Source organism: Arachis ipaensis, chromosome B04 (genome assembly GCF_000816755.2).
Source record: "Arachis ipaensis cultivar K30076 chromosome B04, Araip1.1, whole genome shotgun sequence".
In the NCBI taxonomy this organism is placed as follows: domain Eukaryota; kingdom Viridiplantae; phylum Streptophyta; class Magnoliopsida; order Fabales; family Fabaceae; genus Arachis; species Arachis ipaensis.
In genome coordinates this window covers 130,231,439-130,231,830 of record NC_029788.2, presented here as the reverse complement: position 1 = coordinate 130,231,830, position 392 = coordinate 130,231,439, and the positions used below count along the sequence as shown (strand labels likewise).

The 392-nt window shown below is 28.8% G+C and overlaps 1 protein-coding gene across 1 annotated transcript in view; it reads right to left on the bottom strand.

Moving 5' to 3' along the window:
- Positions 1-392, bottom strand: part of LOC107637378 (short-chain dehydrogenase reductase ATA1-like) — a 1,998-nt gene that overhangs the window by 735 nt on the left and 871 nt on the right. The window lies entirely within an intron of this gene.

Sequence of the window (392 nt, the reverse complement as noted above, 5' to 3'; positions counted from 1 at the left end):
TCGAATCGAATTAAGTTCAATAAAAATAAATTATACAAATAACACATATAATTCATGACAATAATAAATAAAAGAGGAAGTATAGGGAGCCAATGGAGTATCTGTACAATGTGTACAATGGGAGTTTAAGAATGTTCGATTCAGTAGTATATCATATGTTTATTATACTTGGTACCCGGATGGTTATTCTAGATAGTATGGGTATATTGTGTTTAAGAAATTAGTATAGTATTTTACACTAAATGTTCATTTTTTAACTCACACTGGGCCAAATAAATAGTCTATTGTACACATTGTAAAATACTCCATTAGCTCCCTAGCGGAATTCTAAATAAAAACATCTTTGGCTCAGATGAGCCAAATGAAGAAAAACAGAAAAATATAGTAATTTA